Below are 20,173 nucleotides of genomic sequence, written 5' to 3'. Positions count from 1 at the left end.
AAATTGTGCTGATTCCACTCTTGATCTGAAAGACAAAGGCTGTAGGCAAGATTTCATGAGAAACATTTCCCAGGTGCTTTAAAATCAGGATCTCAAAAAATAAGAGGCCAGGTCCTTGACTGATGGTAGATTCTCCTGGAAAAACCCCTTTCAAAGTGAGCTTTTCTTTTGTAAATTAAAATCTTCTGAAAAATAGTGAATCCTGCCAAACCTCCAAAGAGAGTAGTTTCACCTAAAATTCACCTAAGAAGAGCCTTTATCTCTATTTCAACAAATGATTGAAAACCAAAGATTGGTATGAGACATGCTACATCACATTGGCTAGAAGAATACAAAATTTCAGGAGTGTTGAGTCTGAATTCTCCCTGGAGAGAGGGCATGCATCTTTCCTCTCTCCCAAGTTTCCAGAATGGCCCCAAGGAAAAGCGTGGCTGCTCTGAAGTGTGAGGGACAGCTTGGGTTTGTTCCACAGCTGGCAGATGTCAAGATTCCTCTCTCAGGAGGTGGAGAAGTAACTGAACAAATGTAAAGAAATGGGAATTAAACTCTTTTCATGCCTGGTTATAATGAGTGATGTCTGGGGACTCTTTGACAAGGAAATGAAAAATCTACGTTTCATGGTTTAGTGAAAAGAACACTAACTGCCAAACCAAGGGCTGGCTCAGCCTCTTACCAGCTGTGTGACCTTGAACAATTTGCTTAACCTCTCTGTGCTTCCATACTTTCACTGGTATTAGTCTCGCTTGAGGATACATGAGGATGCAGGTGAAAGGGTCTGGGATGTATTTGGCCCACACCCTCCCTTCCTTATTCTCTCCTCTCAGAATAGTGGCCCTGGGGTCCCTAAAGCAGTTGTTCTCAAACATTGGTGTGCAAAGAATCACCCAGGACACTTTGTCAAGCAAACATTCCCTTGCTCTGGTGCAGCAGGTCAGAGGTGAGATTGAAACGCCTGCAGTCCCACTACTGGTCAATTTCTAAAACCCACTTTGAGGAACACTGCCCAAGGCCTTTCTAGCATTGCCCCTCTTGGGGCCAAAACTACTCTCGAACTGTACCTCTCCAAATTAAACACGTGACCCAACATTTTCTCCTTTCCTTATACAGTAGATGCTACCTATCAGCGGGTTCCAGAACCACAGATTCAACCAACCATGGATCGAAAATATTCGGGGGAAGAAAATTTCCAGAAAGTTCCAAAAAGCAAAACTTGAACTCGACATACACAGACAGCTATTTATATAACATTTACATTGCATTTACAACTATTTACATAGCATTTACATTGTATTAGGCATTATAAGTAATCTAAAGATGATTTAAAGTGTACCGGAGGATGTGCGTAGGTTATACGTAAATGCTATGCCATTTTATATAAGGAATCCTGAGCACCCGCGGATTTCGGTATTGGGGAAGTCCTGGAACCAGGCCCTCGTGGATACCAGGGCAGATATATACCTGCCTGCGCTGGTCAGGGTGCCCAGCAGTCCCTGCTTGCTTCATTCTGGAGTGTTTCCTGTGACATTAGGGCATACTGGCCAGCAGAGTGTACTGCCAGTTCCATAGCGCCCTCCCTGTCTGGCCAGATTTATGCCACCATCAGCGGCTTCCAAAAACCTAAATCACGCCTTAGATAGTCTGAGTAAAGGGGACCTTGAGGCAGAAAAAGTTAAGTGGGAAGTGGAATCACTTCATGGCAATTAAAGTGCTTTGAAATGACTTTAAGTACTTTTTTAAAATAAATTTATTCATTTTATTTATTTTTGGCTATGTTGGGTCTTTGTTGCTGCATAGGGGTTTTCTCTGGTTGCAGCGAGCAGGGGCTACTCTTCGTTGCGGTGCGCGGGCTTCTCATTGCAGTGGCTTCTCTTGTTGAGGAGCATAGGCTCTAGGTGCGCGGAGCTTCAGTAGTTGGGGCGCACGGGTTTAGTTGCTCCGAGGCATGTGGGATCTTCCCAGACCAGGGCTCAAACCCGTGTCCTCTCACTGGCAGACAGATTCTTAACCACTGCGCTACCAGGGAAGCTCCCCTCCTAGGCATTTTAAAGAACTCTTATTACCCACCTTACTGCCTGTGATGTTTTGCTGATATTGCTATTTAGGAAATATACTTATAGATGTTAGTGAAAGCCTAGGGTTATCTGGATCATCGAATTCCCTACACAAAATCTGTATTTCATATTGGCCAAAGATGTTTGTTGTTATTTGCTTAACGAAAAAAGGCTGGTAAATTAACATAGTCGACCTCATGGACTTCCTCTTTCTTCCATTCCCTGCTAACTGGTGAGAATGAAACAGTAGCGAGTCCACAACAAGCGCAGGAAGATGACGCTGAGGAGGAAGAAGGGAGCCAGGCAGAGAATGTCGGAGACTAGATTCCTCCTTATTACAAAAGCAACATGCAGGCTTCCCTGGTGGCGCAGTGGTTGAGAGCCCGCCTGCCGATGCAGGGGACACGGGTTCATGCCCCGGTCCGGGAAGGTCCCACATGCCGCGGCTGGGCCCGTGAGCCATGGCCGCTGAGGCTGCACGTCCGGAGCCTGTGCTCTGCAACGGGAGAGGCCACAACAGTGAGAGGCCCGCGTACCGGAAAAAAAAAAAAAAGGCAACATGCACGGTGTTTCTGTGTGTGCAGCTGCAGAACAGCTACCGATCCTGCATGTATTTCCAGATTCTTGACTGGGAATTAAATCAATGCACTGCAGCCAGCAGCACAAACCGAAATGGACCATACAATCTTAGTGGGGTGCAAACGCTCCAACCACTTATCTGCTGTTGAGCAGTGCACTCCATCGTAGATTGTTCTTAGCTCCATCTGATCTGTGGGTCAGCTGGTCAACTGCTCTGTGATGATTAACTCAGGAGTCTAATCAGTGTCTATGACAAGGAAATGCTGTGGTCCTATCAATGAAAACCAAAAGCCCCTGTAAGACTCACTTAACTCACATACAGTCTGTCTCATAATAACTAACAATTTCTCTTTCTCTCTCTTCCTCCTCCCTCCCTCCCTCCCTTCTTCTTCTTCTCCTCCTCCTCCTCCTCCCCCTCCTCCTCCTCCTCCTCCTCCTCCTCCTTCTCTCTCTCTCTCTCTCTCTCCCTCTCTCTCCCTCTCTCTCCTTCTCTCTCTCTCTCTCTCTCTCTCTCTCTCTCTCTCTCTCTCTCTCTCGTATTCACACACACACACACACACACACAAACACACACACACTACTTCTCCAACAGAACTTCCTCTTGTTCCAAAATACCAACCTCAACACCAACTACTTCTCTTTTGTTCACTCCCAGTTCCTTCTCACATCCATTCCTGAAATAATACCCTAAAGTCATCACTTGTTGCTGCAGGACAAAGGCATAGCATGAAAAAGAAAAGAAAATGAGGACTGAGTTCTCTGAAAATCTCAGATGCCCGCAGAACTAAGCCATCTATGCATTTTAGTCAAGCGCAGAGCTCCCCCTAATGGCAGGCCCAGGAAGCGGATAAAACGGAGAACCGGAAGTTTCATACAGTCCTGTATTTCCAAAAACGTAAAACAAAGCAAGCCACTTCTCAAATGCTAATCTTGTTCGAGATAATCTTGCCCTCCTTGCACCCTCACACCTCCACCCACAAACTCCCATACCATCGCCAGCAGGTTCTGTGTTAGAATCCCACTTGTCAAGGCCACCTGGTGGGGTGACCCTGTCCCCCAGTGAGGCTCATGCCTGGGGCGCAGTGAAGAGCTTTCACAATGAACCTGGCTCTGAAGGCGTCTCCTTGTCATAAATGCCAGACTGTCACAGTGGACTCAGGGGAGCTGTTTGAAAAATTATGGTTTTGGTCCTGAATTAAAGGACTGCCTTCCTCCTGAAGGCCAGCTGTTGGCTGACTCCAGTGCCAAGAAGACACTCTTCTAAGTGTCCTCCTGCGTTCCTTTAAATCATCGCTAATCCTCTGGCTGAGAAGCAGCCAGCAAGCCTCACAGCGGGGGTTGTTTGCTCACTGATGGGGCAGGACCCTGGTATCTGCTCTGCTCAGGAGCACCTTGAGAACCAAAGAACACGCAGAGCTCTCTGAACACCGGACAAGGGCAGCTTCCACATCAAAGGAAAATGAGTGTCATTTACTGAAGCTCACAAAAGCCTCCAAGTCACTCAGGGTCTCATTCCAGGCAGAAGAGATGAGGATGTGGCCCCCATCCAACCCTCCTCAGGCCCTCATCCTCCTTCAGACTTGACTCCAGTCAGGTCTACGGGACCCGAGCCCTGCCCAGCGCCCCCCATATCCCATGCCCAGGTATTGGGTATTATCCCCAGACCTCCTTCTCCACTCATGCCCTCACAGAACATTTAGAACAGTCACCTGATTCTGGACCTGCCATTAGGATACAACACGACTAATGCCAAATCCAGAGGTAGCAAACTGGAGGCCCGTGAGCCCGGCCCAAATCAGGGTGGCCACAGAGATTTTGTAAGACCATGCAGTGTTTCCAGAAATTCTGAATTAATTATCAACATTTTAAACATCAGGCTATTTCAGGCATTAATCTTCTCAAAAGGAAGGCAAACGGCTGCCTGGACCTCAGTCCTACACACTCGCAGGGGCCAGGCCGCATCTGGCCCGCCACTCCTGTCCAGTGCCACCGCAGTCAGCAGCCCTCTCGCAAGCTACTGGCCTGGCGCCGGAGGCACTGTGTTTGCAACCATGAATTAATCAGATATATAACACATTAACACAGATTAGTTTATTTGGCGCCTCTCCCAGGTAACATCTTCACCCAGTTAAAATGCCTGTCTACAGAAGATTCCTAAGAAGTGATTCTAATGAAATCTGATAATGAGAAAGTCAAAGGGGGAAAATATTCTAGGTTCATAAGGCTTTTTAGCACCCTTCTGATTTCTCAGTGACAGTTGGGTGTTTGCCACATCTTCAACATAGGACCCACTTTGTACTATCTGGTGGATTTGTTCAAATTAGTTCCGCTGGAGAACTAAAACTAGAGAACACAGAGTAACCTTAAGTCCTTTTTAAAACAAAGCAGACTCTGCATAAATAAATACAAAATGTTGAGATGGGCCTGAAAATAAACTTAGGTCCAGGGCCTAAAAGAAATCAGGATAATTTATTTGTGTCTCTTTTGTGTTTTCCTTCTGATTGGTTTTTAACGGAATTCAAATTCGTAGAATAACTCAGAGATGTTGTCTTCAGGCAAATGCTGTGTTTTCAGCTAAGAAGAAGAATCTGGGCAGGCCAGGGGTTATCAGAATGTCAGTCACTGGGGTTCAAGTGCAGACCACCAATGTAAAATTTTCAGAGTAAGTAGAACTTTGAAAATTATGTTAGAAAAGAAATTGTAAAACTACTGTTTTACGTTTTGGGGGGATTTTTTTCTGTCTGTTTGTTTTCTTTTTTAAAGTAAGAGTTTGGTTGGGTGGATTTATTTACTCAGTTGATAGAAATAAAGAGATAGGTACATATAAGACATAGATATTATACTGTATAGGAAATACAAGTCCTACATCAGAATGTATGCCCTGAGGACAGAATCTACCAAAATGTATTGTCTCGCTATGTCTCCAGCCCAGAGCTCAACACCCCAGGAGCAGCTAAATACTTGATGCCTGACTGTGTCCATGAAGCCACGTTTCTCAGCCTATTATTATACTACAGCTTGTCCTATTTTACCTGAAGGACTTTTCCAATGAGAATGTTGTAATCGGAAGTTAATCAGGCAGAACATTCATAATACTGCCTATAATTTTACCAGAAAAAAAAATATTTATTTAGATATTAGATTTTTTTAGTCTCTCTACTTTTCACAGCTTTATAGCATTGAGTTGTGAGTTTTAAATCTAAACACAAAATTTTTAAATATAGTTATAGAAATGCTATAAAATATTTTTCATAAAAATTACTAGAAAGTTATTCTTGATTTTTTTAAAAATACCTTTTTAGAATCCTCATCTTGGGTAAAACCTTCATTTTATCACATAATTTTTTGTAATTTTATCAAAAGTAAGCAAAACCAACAAAAAATTGTTCATTGGAAATGTAACTTTTTTAAAAGATGAATAATTCAGCTTCTGCGTCTTCCAAGACAGCTATGGGAGGTACACGGAGCAGTCACAATCATAAGAGAAACCTTAAAACACTTAAAGATAACAAAGTCTTAGACAATACCAGAAACTTAGATATTATCTGTTCAACACTCAACTCAGATGAGGGAGCTGAAGCAGTAAATGCTGAAGTGAATTGTCTGAAAAGTTACACCTCTTCTTGAAAACAAAACCAGGGATTACTTTGGGTCTGTGCCGCTCATCACTCCAGACATCCTTCCTTGATTAGCAAGTGACGTTCAACCATGTTGAATATTCTGCACTAAGTTAAGGTGACCGGGAGCGTTAATAAAGGAATATCCCTTTCCCAATGAATTCCAATCTGTCGTATGATAAGAATTCACTGACTGCATCTGACGACCTTTTAGAAACATGAGCACTTGTATATGCAACAGATTATTTGTTGCCACACTTACCAGTATGCACAGGGCCCCTGACTAGGAGCTGAAAGAATGACAAAAGAAATGGAAAATTCTTCTCTACCCTTCTGAAGCTTACAATCCTTAAAGTGTACTCCTCCTTAAAGGAGATAAGAAGTAAACGTGTTAAATAATTAGCAGACATTGCAAAATATCACACCAAATCACTGGTAGGACAAAGTGTCAGAGGATTAACTAAAGAACAAGACCAAGTGTGGATAGGATGCATCAGGAGAGGCCCTTCAGCCTAGGGGATGCTTGCATTAGGCTCTGTTAAACCCTGAAGGTGCCACCAACTGGGTGGTATGAACCCCCCCACTGGGGCCCTAGCCTGAGCGGAGACCCCCCTGTCTTGGCCAGGGAGTTTCTCTTTAACCTTCTGAATCACGCAGCCAGAAAACGAAACCAAAGCTGAGATCGAGCAGGGCAAGCTTTTTTCGAGGGCCAGAGTATAGAGAAGCGGGAACTTAGTTCAAAAATGAACTTCTCAGCCGGGGTGCAACTGAGACAAGGTTTAAAGGCAAGGCTAATGGAAAGGAGGCAAAAGTATTGTTTTTCTGGGAATAGGCAGGGTTCTTCCGGGAACTGGGGTGCCACCTCTTTTCTGTCCTCGTATGGTCCTTTGGTATCTGGTCAGGAGCCCGTCAAACCATCATGGCACGGCAGGAGGAGATCTTACTATTACAGTGAGACGGTGACGGGCTGCAGGGCAAGGTTGGTCCCGCTTTTGGAGCTGAACCAGCCTGCACCAGCTTCCTGGTGGTTAGACTCTCTCATTCCTGTGCTGTGAGCACAGCCAGAGGATCTGGCTGGTGGTGGTTTTTCTGAACGTTTCCCCAGAGGGAGGGACAGGGGTATGGTTCTGGGTCAACAGCCTTGGTCACAAGGAGAGGAGGAAAGAGGAAGGGAGGGGAAAGCAGGCCTTCAAAAGACAGCCCCGTTGCAGTAAGATATTTCTGACTAATCTGCTTTACCCCTCAAATTCACTGCTGTAAACAACTGCAGGTTCTTAAAAGAATCATAAAGCACCTCCTGACCTTGACCCATAGCGGTCTCTGGCCCTTTTGACGCCCCTTCTCCCTCGCATGCGCAGAAAGCAGCGCACTCTTGGCCCCTTTTGGCGCCAGCCAGGCCTCTGTATGACACTTTAACAGAGCGTGCAACTGTGAGACTGGTAACATGTTTCTGGTAAGACCTGGTCCCCAGATCCAAACTAGTGCTCCTGGTTACAGACAACTGCCCAGTTAGCCTCGGGGGTTGGGGGAGAGGGTTGATTTGCAGAAGATGCCCTCCCCTGGAAAGCCACATTGGTCCCTCCGTACTGGAACAGAGTCTGAACCCTCCATGGTGGCGGGTTGCATAGGAAAATGGCACTGCTCGCTCAGTAATGACCATGTGATGGGCACTGTACCTACACAAGCCCACTTAATCCTCAAAGCAACACTGCAAGGTGGATATCGTCCTCTTTGTTTATCACCTACAGAAACAAGGCTCACGGGGCTCCCGTACCCAGCCCTGCAGGGCACCAGAAGTTAGTATTAAGGCTGGAATGTGAAGTCAGGTGGTCCTGAGCACCAAAGCCCAGGCTTGAATAATCATCATGGCCTCCCTGGGGGGTCACTCAAGGTGGAAATGGAGCTAGAGCAGCTCCTTTATGTCAGAGCTCGGCTCTTCACTAAACCTGAAGGGGGTTGGTGTCAATGAGTGGCCAGGTGATTCAGGAAGTGATATTCCTGCTGATTCCTTTGATGGTTAGACCCAGAGGAAGCCTGACACACTGTGAACTCTTGAAGGTGAGGACACATCATTGTTCCATCCCCTGTGGCACTCGGGAAGGGGCCTTTCTTGTCCATCCACCATCCTCAATAGTTAGGTAAAATAATGACCCATCTCCAAAAATGTGCTTTGTTCTATACTTATTTCATCCATATAATCCTTTCAATTTGCCTTTCCCCCCCACCCTCTTTTTTTTACCGGAAGGGGACAAGATGGTGGTAACTGGCTGAAATTTGACTTCAAGACCACTGTCAGAAAAGGTCATATCTTGTGTCATGGGCGCTATAAACAAGTCGTGGCCAGCAATTTCTGGTGTAGTAAAGTTCTGTGGTAGAATGAGGGACACATCGGTCATTTAGAGAGTCTGTCCTGAGCAAAATGTTCTTTCTTTCCTTGGAATGGATCTTTGAATTCAATATGGCTTCTGGTTCAAGCTTTCTTGGCCCTGTCCCCCCGTCACCAGGTGGGGGGGTGGGTACCGCTGGATGGTCTGATATTAGATCAACAGGGAGACTGCCATCACAACAAAATTTTGCTTGTGCTGCATACTTTTAGATCATCTTTCTCCTTTCTCCCAAATTCATCACAAAGGAAATGAAAGTCCAAGTACCATGAAAGAGATACCAACAATATTCTACAGATTAAAAATAATGTTTAAAAAACGATGACAAAGTGTTTACAGCTTAACTTTCCACACAGAGATACACGTAAAAACTTACAAAGTTGGGCCCTGAACTGTGCTCCCTTTATGTCTCTAATATTCTGCTCATAAAATCTCTGAAGACCGAGACCCCATGTAGGTACAGTTACTGCTATTTCAGATACAACCTGTAATAAAGTTAATCAGGCACACAGTTAACAACATACATGTGGTAATTGTTATGGCACTGCATAGTAATTGGACATTAAGACTAAATGGTTTACATAAATTATAGAAAAATGGGGAAGCCACATTAGCCCTTCCTCTATACCACCGGTTCCCAAATGCCTGTGCGCAGACCACCCGTATCCACGTTATCTGGAGAGCTTTTGAAATTATAAATGCTTGGAGATTATAAAATCTGACCCCTGGAGAGTCAGGTTCAGTACATTTTGGTCTATGGAGAAGCTTTGCACCACACCAAGGCTGTCAAGTTCACATGTCTTCGCAAGAAAGGCAAGTAAATTGGGATATGGGGCAATGTCTTTTAACACAAGTAAGCGTGTGTCTAAGAAAATAAGTATTTCTTCCAAAGGCATTTACACTGAGAGTATTTTTTAATACTCTGAGACACCTCTGCCACCCTTCGCCCCACCTCACGACCCTGGGAAACAGGTCTCTGTACTGAATTGACACTGACAGTTTGCAACCTCCGTAGACTAGACCATAGTGGCTGTACTTAAGGGTTTACTTTCCTTGGTACATGAAGCAGAGATGGTACACAAAAGGATCTTCTGCTGTGTATGGCCATGCCCTTCCCACATTGTAGCTAATCCTAAGTCATTGCTGACAACACACATTCACTCATTTCTTCATTCAGTAAGTTTTTACTGGGCGTCTAGTATGTTTCAGGCACCTGCCTCAGCACAGGAAATACAAAAATTGAATAAGACCAGTAGCTCACAGTTTGGAGGGATAGGTTCCAAAATGATTCTGATGGTCAGAATGGCATGAAAATATTCCTTGAAATCCAAGTGCAAGAACCGATTGCTCACTGTCCGAAGGCTGAGAAAACCGATCTCTCAGAAAATCTATTTGAAGTGTTCCTCCCCAGCCAACTGCCCACCCCGCCTCTCACATCCCAACATTGACACAGAGGACAGGCCGACACCTGAGGCTCCGAGGCTCTGTGAAGCAGACGTTACCTCATGCTACATGGCTCTCTTGTTCACGGTGGCACCAAGAGACATGGGGCTTCCAGGACGTTCCATCCTGCCAGCCGTCTGATGATGTATTTGAAATGCCCATTTCTGGGGCTCTCCAAATGAGTGACATTTATAAGGTATCCTGCTTTTCCCTGAATCAAAAGGTACCGAGATTTCTTTTAGCTTCTGCTCCCCTAGCCAGTGCTTAGTGTTTATATGGCCAAAATATTGAGCAAGTTACTCAATTCCATTTCTGTGCTCACTATTTCGCTACAGAAATGCAAACTCCCCTGGGTAATTCCAAGCAGTTTCTTTACCCAGAGATCATCTCTGGCCACAGAGCAGCTCAGCTGCAACCTGCGTTGTGTGTGCTGCATTATACTGTAACATTTTCAGAGTCAGGGAAGATTTATTCAGTGATCAACTGCTTCGGCATCCTGAATCACTCCAGAGACAGTCTGTTAAAGAGGGGACCTTGAGGGAGCTGAAAATGTAAGCAAGAAGTGAAATAATCCTCTTTTCCTTTTAACCCCTTAAGCCCTGATAAGGAAATAATATTCGTTTTTTTATATGCATAGAGGAAAATGTCTAGAAGTAAATTCCTCATACTATGGAGTGCTTATCTGTAGAAGGTAAAATTAAAGGTGATGTTTATTGTCTTCTTTTCGATAATCTATATTTTCTACAATAAACTTTAATTCTGTAGTAAGAGAAATATTGTAAGATGCACGTACTGTTCTTCAAAAAGTTCTTCCAACAGAGAAAAAAGACATCATCAGCTATCTCAGGAACTAGGTCAGAATTTGGAAGACCAGTACACTATTCACCAAAACAGATAGAGTGGTTACATATAACCAAAAAGCAAAGGCTTACAGAGCTTTTAATATTTGAAATTAATACAAGTCAGGAATTGCTAATAATTTTTATTTAACACTACTCACTAGACAAAAGCTGTTTCAACTTATTCCAGTTTGCTTAGAGATTCAGAATGAAAGGTATCCTGAGAGGGTGAAAAAACGGGAGTGTCATGTACACAAATAAATCTTTAAGACCCTTCAAAGTGAATATCTAACCTGCCCTCTGAGCTCTATGGCAGAAATGGGCAAAAGTGGCCTCGTTGCTAATTGAATGAAAGCCAAAGGGACAGGTGATGGAATTCGCCACCTACCCCAGTCTGCCTACTTTGGGATCACACAGGTTTGCTGAAGGAAAGAGCGAGCCACAACTTGAATGATCTTCGAACTCAAGATCAAGGTGAAATATATCTCTTAGAAGTATAGACACACCTTCCCTCCAATGTCTTACAGTCAGGCTGTATTGTGCACAACTACACAAAAACAAATTTACTCGGTAGGTCAACTGGGGCATTTGCTTACTTGACGGCAGGATTTTTAATTTCTTTGTCATTTGACCTCACATGCAAACAGCCAAAACCAAAATGTCTGAGAAAGGACGAACACAAGAAAAAACAGCTGCTAATGGATCAGGCTGGGCATACAACAAGCAAAGGACATTCTGAATAAAGACCACCAACTGACTAAAGGGGTGGGGGGAGGGTGGATTTCAGATGGTGATAAACCCTATAAATTAGCATGTATCGTCAAACATGCATATATAAAACCGCTATAATAACATCTAATCGTAACATCCATGGCAGGAAACAATCATGCATGAATTGTGGGTATAGTTCAAACTTTTAACATAAAGGATGATCATTTGTTACTTTAAGTTGAAAAAAAAGTCTCACTGTAAAAAAAACACTGATTGAGCCTGGGTCCCTATTGTCAGCTACAATAGGAATTAAACTGAAACCTACCTATGGATTTCAGATTAACTGTTTTCACATTTATTCACATAATAGCAGAAATGACTAACTAGCTTTGATTATATAGAATAAAAAGCACTCTGTTTAATTAATTCACCACCGGTTTTTACCAGGTGGACATCAACCAATGTTTGGTCTTTAATTATGATGTGTACAATCAACTCACTCAGAAAGTTTAAAACATCGAAGTCAAAGTTTAATTTTTTTTCTGTCAGTAGTTGTGAGAAAGAAAAATAAGAGTTGAAAAATTTTGTAGAAACCACAGACAGACAAGGCGAGACAAAAGGAGAAATCTTCATTTCCATAGAATTGTTTTATTTTGACCAAATATATACTACTCTCAGTGCAATTTGCTCTTTAACCGTTCTGGGAACCCGCCCTTCCTGTGATGAACAAACTGCGCAGTATCTCCTGATCTCGACAGCTGCACCAAGGACGACACTCAAAAATCAATGTGCTCTCTGAAATAGGGTGCAGCAAAGATGTGAAGGCTAGATAATACATTCATGTGGTTTTAGATTTTTTAATCCCTTTAAAGATATGTTTCGCCAGTGTTATCAGATTTGACGTTATTTTCTGTTTTTCTAATCACGTCCCATGATGAGTTTGAGCACCAATTCAAGATTTAAAAACTTTTTAAAGAAAGGAAAAAACAGAAAGAGAGAAGGGAGGTGTTGCTTAGAAAAATGCACACAGGGTCCAGGCTCCCTACCGTTTCAAATTCTATCACATGTCCAGAATGAACCATATCCTTCTCTGAAACCATAGAAGACCATCACTGATGAGAATGAGGCCTCTCTCTCTCTCTCTCTCTCTCTCTCTCTCTCTCTCTCTCTCACACACACACACACAGAGACACAGACACAGACACACACACAAAATGAACGAGAGATGTCACCATGAACAATCCCAAAGGCTATGCATTTATTCATTTCTAAATGCTATATAACTTCATTTTAAGGACAATTAAATATGTATTTGCATTAATGAATATATGCTTTTGTGTGATGTGTACAAGCCAGGGAAACTCTGCAGAGGTTTGCCACCAACTGTACTTCAGATTCTATCAAATCAGATCAAATGTATCCCTTGAAAGACACTCTTGAGTTTCTACATCTTCCTTATAAATTTCCTACTTCATCAGGATGTTGCTGTGGTGTTTTCTTGTTTGTTTCTTAATTCTTGTCCAAAACAACCTATTTTGGACACTTCCTTCTCATATTTGCTCCGTTGTGATTCTAACTTCCCTGTAAGTCTGTTAATAAATAATACATCGTCTTGTCGGCTTTGGCAAATATGTGTAAGTTACAGCGTTTCCTCTTCTTTCCATTAGTCCATCTGGCAACCATTTCATCCAGCAGGAACACACAGCAGAGTGAAACTACTCTGAGCACCGTCCCTAATGGAGAGGCACTGCAGCATTTCACTGTTGGGGTAGCAGCGTTGGGTGACCTGTGACATCGCCCTCAGTGAAGTGAAAACCATTTCACTAGCTGTCTTTTCAACTGTGACAGGCCTTAGTCAAAAAACCAGAGAGTGTGACCTGCCAATCACAGGAGTGAGAGGCCCGGGGGCCATATGTCACCCGATTCTGCAGCCCCTTCTGACTTGCGGTGTAAATAATTCCCAGTCAGCAGGCTCTTCTCACCCACGAGCTGCAGAAACAAGAGTTTTTCCATCTACACTGTAACTTGTTTGGTCACGGACTTGGGTGACTTAAATGTGAAAATCATTTCCCTTGTGGTATCTGTCATTGGTTGAGATATGTGATTATTGGTCTGCTGGATCCACAATTCCCCAGAAAAGATTGTTGATCCAAATCTGAGAGAGCAGCAGAATCTGTGTGTGACACCAGTGGCGTTTTGCCCATCACCACACTCCAGGGAACGTGGCCTGGGAGCAGGGGCCACATTGCTCCTTGAATGGAAATCAGCCTGTTAAGATGCTAGGCCTCCACGCGGAGTATCACAGCCTCTCACCATCACTCTTCTAGCTGCCAGCTCCAAGCCCCAACTGAGAAAATGAGGTAAAAATACTGAAATGTAAAAAGCACTACACACACATCATTACTGCTTTTACGATTAACGATCGTCATCTCAGACTCTTCACTTTTGCAAGCTGGTACCTAGTATGCTTTTTGAAAACTGGGTAAAAGTGCCCAGCTTTAGAGAAAACTTTGGCCTTGATCGCCAGAGGTTTTTTTTTTTTTTTTTTTTTTTGCGATACGCAGGCCTCTCACTGTTGTGGCCTCTCCCGTTGCGGAGCACAGGCTCCGGACGCGCAGGCTCAGCGGCCATGGCTCATGGGCCCAGCCACTCCGTGGCATGTGGGATCCTCTCTGACCAGGGCACGAACCCGTGTCCCCTGCATCGGCAGGCAGACTGTCAACCACTGCGCCACCAGGGAAGCCCGCCAGAGGGGTTTTGAGATGGCTGCTCCCCACACATATCATGCCACTCCTCATGTCCACCCCTCGACCTGGCTGCCTGACACTGTCTACCAGAATCACCCGGAAAGCTTGTCAAAACACAGACTGCGAGGCCCCCACGTAAGGAGTTTCTGATTCAGCTGATCCAGGGTCAGGCCTGAGAACTGCATTCCTAACAAATTCCTAAGGGATGTTGGCCTTGCTGGTCTGGAGACCACTCTTGAAGAATCACGGCTATAAAGATAGAGGACTTCATTTAGAATATTAAAAGAGGTATGGGAGATGCAAAAATAGATGAGTTATATGAAGAAAATGTGGAGGATGGGAAGAAGGGATCCCAAGTGGTTGCATTAGAAAATTACCAGCCTGCTGTCATATGTATACATACAGACCCAGTAGTTTTAATCTCATTTAGGGATGAGTGTACTGAGGCTTTAAGTGATTGGGCCATTTGCCCAGTGCCACAGGGCTGGTCTAGCACTAACAGACCAGAACTAAATTTCAGTTCTCCTCTAGTCTATGTTTTCCAGTGCAAAACATTGCCAGCAGTTAGGATATGCACTGTTTTGGACAGGGAAAGAAATTTCACACTTGATCGCTTTCAAGGAAAAGTGGTGCTCAGATAACCCACTGTAGTCACTCGAGTTCAGACAGGAGGACAGAAGAGGAAGCCTCACCAGAAAGAATACCATCCAGAGATGCACACGTAGGTTTTCACAAAACGGCTCATTTATTAACCAGGTTGGGTGACTTAGGAGTCGACCCGGCATTGAGCTTGAAACTCTCTCTTCGCTGCTTTGACTCTACCACCCAAGAAGTACTGGAGTAGCTCGATTCCCTGTATGGTTTTTAGCAGCATCTGCCTTCAGCACGCGTTCCAGTTTGACTTATCCTGGCAGAGACAAAGCCTGCACTTGCCCTGGAAGCCCAGTAAGAGCTAGCATAACCCAGGGCCTTCATTTCCTCGTCTGAAACAAGGAGAGGGTAAGAATCCACAGACATTACATGGAGATGTGTTGAACTTACTCAGCAGTCTGAACAAATTCCTTTCTGGCAGCATACATGGATATGGCTTGTGAGATATTGTCTATATGAGCAGTGCAACAGTTCTAGAAAGATCTAGAAATAAGTATTTCTATGTGTCTCCAATTAAGTCACCGCCCCAAGTACCAATAATGAAAACAATAGTGCTGTCAGATTATTGTTTGGTTAGTACAGATTTGCTATACATAGCAAATCTTTTAATTCACCTATTGGTCTTAGGAAAGATAGGAAAGTAAGGACAGGAGCCATTGTGCGCTGGTAAATGTTGAACAACCAGCTCTCTGGGGAGGGGTTGCCCTGACTTGTAATGTTTGCCAATTTCTGCGGTGTAAATAATCTGCCGCGGTCCTTTTAAAGCTGTCAGCCATTTAACAACTAACTTTCAAAATTCCTGACAAAAATTGGCTCTCAAGAGTGGCACCACCAGCACACCACTGGGCAGGGAAGAAATCACATGTGGCGAAAGTATCCAACTAATGGGATCTTCCCCACCCTGTAGGGGAAAAAAAATGGCGGAGTGGGAAGGGGAAAAAACACTGTTCTAGAAGTCAGGTAACCTGAGTTATAGTTATTTGCCAATAGCCAGATAGGTAAACAGATCTGTTACATACAGAACCAACTAAAATGACACAGTGGACTGCACACGAAAGAAGGCTCTAGCAATTAGTTCACAAAGACTGAAGAGATGTCTCAATTGTCCGCCATACTATCGTAATACTGGCATGGATTGGTCTAAAGGTCGGGGTCTTCCAATCCTGTGATTCCACAAATTCCACTTGTACGTCAGTTTACATCACCAAGCACGGTAGGATTCAGGGACCTATGCTACCAAGACCTAAAGGGACAGTGTGGTGTGACAAAAAGCACTGACCTAGGATTGGAAAGCCCCAAATAGAGTCCTTATTGCTCTACTGAAGGACTTTGGGAAAATCATGTTAACTTTCCTAGGTTTCAGTTTGCCTCATCTATAAAGTAAATAATCCCCTAGAGTCCCTTACGACTCTAAAATCCTAGGCTTCCAAATGGAATTTATTGTTTTAATCACTCAGTTGTTTTGAGTTTAAAACTATGCTTGCTGCAAAGTAGTGGTGGAAATAAAAACCTGCATGAATTACAGCCTGAGTGTCATTAGGGCTTTAGCACGGGAGCTGAGCACACCATTCTGACAGAATTGTCAGTGAGAACCCAAGTCAGGGGCAGTGTGGGAAGAGCTCCCCATATCAGCTCCTTGCCTTTTAGTAATTTCAGTCATAGAGGACTGGGATTTGCCTCTGAACTTCTCCACACCCACCCACTGCAGCTCCTCTGTGGCCTGAACCGCAGACTACACAAATGCAACCCCTCCCAGAGTCCACTTCACAGGTCTAGGGCGGCCTTGCTACTCAAGGTCCACATGGGCTCCTTATCAATACAGACAAGGGTCTCTGTGGCATGAAGTGTTAATTTTACAAGATGAGCTGGAACAACCTTTTTATTACTCCAACTAGAAATTAAATTATTAAAAGTTCTGTGCCTATTGCAAATAACACTGTTCTACTCATTATGTGATCTATTCTTGAACCTGCTGGGAACTGTTCCAGAAACTTCTGCCTAATGAATTGTGAGTGTGGGTGTGTGTGTGTGTGTGTGTGTGACAGACACAAACAGAGAGATTGGGAGGGGGGAGGAAATGGGGTAGAAATAGGGTATGGAGAGCTGGGTATATGAGCCTATGAGCTTGTGTGTACATAGATACGGTTCATGGAAAAGTGACCAACAAATGATTTTAAAAGAGGGATTGGGTCAGAATTCTAGCTTGCTCTGAACATTCAAAACCACAGCGTTAATGTAGAGTTTCTCAGGTATTACTAACTTGTGACTTAAAACTGTTAATTATTGAAGGTTGATGTAACAGTATCTTGCCTTCCTGATTCAACGTCAAACAATCAAATCTCAAATTGATACTTCTGAAACAAGGAAAATCAACACCACACGGAGCATCACGATCGAGATGATGCTCTAACCAGCTCTGTAAAACCACAGAATGAGACAGGATACGAGAAGACATGAGTGAGGGGAGTTACGGACGGTGATGTGGCCTCCGCATAAAGATACAGACTGCAAACTAAAAAGTCAGCTTTGGGAACCACGTGCCATGTTTGACTTTCCCGGACCAACAGCAATGATGCAAAAACAAACCCTAACTTTGAGTCCTTGTGATTATTAATTTTTTTAAGAAAAAAGAACTTTATTTAAATCAGGCCCTGAGCAGGTTGGCTGAACGCGTGGAAACCTCGCTCGGCCCGCAGATGTCTGTCTGAGCTGCCACATGGCAAGAACAAGCCCTGGGGGTCTCAGGAGCCCAGCACAGGACCCAAAACTTCCGATTCTGGTGCTGGATGCAGAACTCCCCATCCCTTTCCAGTTCATTACAAACGCCTATTGTTTGCCGTATTTATCTGCCATCACTGCTGTTTGTTAGCAAATGGAAAGAGGACTGCCAGGACTAAATTTCAGCCTGCCGTCAGAATAGGGCAAAGGCGCTACAGGAATTGCACGACAGATGGTCTTTGAATGATATACAGAACCTCTGCCCTTGGGCCCGCTTTGGAGGAGCTGTTTTGGATTGTTGCTCGTAAGAGTGGGAGGTTGTTGTGTGATATGTGATTATTCCATAATAATTTAAATTATTTTGCCTGTTTTCAAACAATAGTCTCAGCGTTTTTTAATTTTTACACTCACTGAGTTGTGACACGAGCATTCTTTTCTCTGTGTTAGCAGGGATTAAAATCAAGCCCTGTATCCCTGCCCCTTTTTCAAATAATCCATGTTTAAATAAATTACCTCGGTCTGGAAAACCGAGTTATGTGGCATCCTCCTGGCACACACACAAGCAAGAAAAAAAAAATTCCTTATTGTGGAGTCTGGTTTGAGATTGTCGCGGTAACAAGTTTCAAGAAAAGCCTGCTCTTTGCCTCTCTGGAGCGAGGCTCAGGCTAAGGGAGGTTCATTGACATGCACGTGGAGATCCCATCGGATCTGCTCCAAGGTACAGTCCGAGGCAGTCAGACGGCACCCGATGTGCATGTAAATGAAGCTCCCCGAGTGAGGCGCAGGTTTCTGGAGATGGGAAAATACACCTTCTCGGTCTCATCCAAATCCAGCAGAAACTTCCGAATGTTTTTCTAAAGCAGCAGGAGCCAAAGAGAAGCAGGTGCTAAACTTTCCAGGCATTTGAATGCACTTCTCCTTACCGGGTAGATTTGTTGGCTGAGCGCTGGCAGACGAGGTTTGGGGCTGGAACGCAGGCTTTCAGTTTCTTGGCCCAGTGGGCAGGCGGGTATCACCCTGCACATACCAGTGGTTCTGGCATTGGCCTCCAGCTTTTACCTAAAGGAGAACATCGCTCTGGTAAATGCCAGGGGCTGTCTTGAAAGATAAAATCTACAGTGAATGTAAACCACAGGAGAATCAGGGAGTGAGTTAATAATATTCATAAGGTGGCCTTTTTACCCAACGTAAGAATGTGTGGCTTTACCTGGAGGTTGTTGCTTATGAAATTCTCCCCTACGGTTGAATTCTGTGTCCCCAGATAGGCTGTGGTCCCACCCCACAGCCAAGGGCCAAGTCAAGCTGTGGATAATTTCTGGGCTGACTAGTCTGGCACCTTGGTAATAAGAAAGAAATTCTGCATCCCCTTGGTCTTCAGCTATGTGATATAGTTACCTCGAAAACAGGAATCTCTGGTGAGTGGGGTTACTAGAAAAGAGAAAAAAACAAAACTCTGACCCTGCTATTTGCTAGAGAAATCCCCCATGGAGTCTTAAGTGCTTCCCAACAACTGTGGTTTTAATCCAATAACAGCAGCTCTTCTAACAGAGAGAAACCCAACTCACACAGCACGTAATACCCAAATGAAATTCAGATAACTCCCACTGTGTTGACAAAAAGGATTGGGGAAACGTCCTCTGCTCCTTCCCAAGAAAGACGTGCCTTTGGTGGGATTCAGCCAGCCTACCCTCCCAGAGAACGGCCACCCCGCTTTCTCCCCCGGCAAGGCAAGTGTGCAGAGATTTCTGGTTGTCCAAAGCACAAATTCTCAGGAAAAAAACAGTATGAATTAATGTTTGGCACCTCAAGGAGCCACAGCTACTCGTCTTTTGAGACATGGAGGATCATCTAAGGAGAACTTCCCTGGCTTGCTAGGGTGTGATTGCTTTTGTAAGAACGCTGCTGCTGACAATTTTCATCAAGGTGTATGATTGGAAGAAGGGCTCTGACAACATCAGCAATCACAAACAACGTGGATCTGTGTTCTCAGCCTATCTGAAATCGTGAAACTCCACTTCCAACATGTTTACATGTTATCATCTGTCATTAAGTTTCCGTATAGGTCAGGCCCTATGCAATGTACTGTATATACATTATCTCTAACACTGACAACAACCAGGAAGGTATTTATTGTCGTCAGTACGTAATTCAAATGGAAAAAGAGTCTCATGTTGATTGAATGATTTAACAAAGGTAACTCAGAATAAGTAGCCAAGTCAGGATTTGAAATCCCTATTTAATTCCAACTGCCATATTCTTTGCACTGATGTATGTGTATGTCACATATGTGCCGTATCACATTCATTGTGAAAGTGAATGCAAATTTCAGCATATCTTAGATTCCTGAAGGAAGAGCGTATGTATACCCTCAGTACTGGACATGTTGTGAATTCTCAGCAAATACTTATTCACTGGAGTATTCCTTTATAGCTA

The 20,173-nt window shown here is 44.0% G+C and overlaps 1 long non-coding RNA gene across 1 annotated transcript in view; it reads right to left on the bottom strand.

Annotated features, from left to right (window-relative positions):
* Nucleotides 1-12,860: 12,860 nt before the first annotated feature.
* Nucleotides 12,861-20,173, bottom strand: part of LOC117199385 (uncharacterized) — a 50,681-nt gene continuing 43,368 nt past the window's right edge. Inside the window, exons 3-4 of the long non-coding RNA XR_004480613.1 lie at nucleotides 18,664-18,799; nucleotides 12,861-13,971 (exon numbers count right to left, since the gene is read on the bottom strand). This is a non-coding gene — a long non-coding RNA (uncharacterized LOC117199385). The remainder of the gene's footprint in view (nucleotides 13,972-18,663; nucleotides 18,800-20,173) is intronic.

The sequence above is a fragment of the Orcinus orca genome, chromosome 12 (assembly GCF_937001465.1).
Source record: "Orcinus orca chromosome 12, mOrcOrc1.1, whole genome shotgun sequence".
Classification (NCBI taxonomy): Eukaryota; Metazoa; Chordata; class Mammalia; order Artiodactyla; family Delphinidae; genus Orcinus; species Orcinus orca.
This window is presented reverse-complemented; position numbering and strand designations above follow the sequence as displayed.